Here is a 733-nt window from a genome sequence, read left to right on the forward strand (position 1 = left end):
TCATGGGTTGCCAATGGAGGATCCACTAGATCACCTTGATGAGTTTGACAGAATATGTGGACTCACAAAGATCAATGGAGTGAGTGAAGATGGATTCAAATTAAGGCTCTTCCCATTTTCTCTTGGAGACAAAGCTCACCTTTGGGAGAAGACTCTTCCTACTGGAGCTATCACCACATGGGATGCATGCAAGAAAGCTTTTCTGGCCAAGTTCTTCTCCAATGCAAGGACTGCTAGGTTGAGGAATGAAATTTCTGGGTTTGCTCAAAGGAATAATGAGAGCTTTTGTGAAGCTTGGGAGAGGTTTAAAGGATTCCAGACTCAGTGTCCTCACCATGGCTTCAGCAATGAGTCACTTCTAAGCACCTTGTATAGAGGAGTGCTTCCCAAGATAAGAATGCTTCTTGATACAGCCTCTAATGGAAACTTCCTTAACAAGAATGTGGAAGAAGGATGGGAATTAGTTGAGAATCTTGCTCAATCTGATGGCAATTATAATGAGGACTATGATAGGACCATAAGGGGCTCCTCAACTGATCAAGAGGACAAGTATAAGAAGGATTTGAAGATGGTCAATGAGAAGCTTTACAAGATACTCCTAAGCCAGTCCAAGTCCATTCACTTCATTGGTGAAGAGGAAGCTCCAGTTCAAGAGGGGGAGCCTGAATTTGCTGAGTTGTGCTACATGCAAAACCAGGGAGGATTCAAAGGCTACAACCAAGGAGGTTTCAAA

General features: G+C 43.2%; 1 non-coding gene across 1 annotated transcript; it reads right to left on the bottom strand.

Annotated features, from left to right (window-relative positions):
• Nucleotides 1–235: 235 nt before the first annotated feature.
• On the bottom strand, nt 236–342 carry LOC147936179 (small nucleolar RNA R71). The gene has a single exon (XR_015569730.1). It is a non-coding gene; the product is annotated as a small nucleolar RNA R71 (small nucleolar RNA).
• Nucleotides 343–733: the final 391 nt, after the last annotated feature.

This window comes from Camelina sativa, chromosome 10, assembly GCF_030686135.1.
Source record: "Camelina sativa cultivar CO46 ecotype springtype chromosome 10, ASM3068613v1".
NCBI lineage: Eukaryota > Viridiplantae > Streptophyta > Magnoliopsida > Brassicales > Brassicaceae > Camelina > Camelina sativa.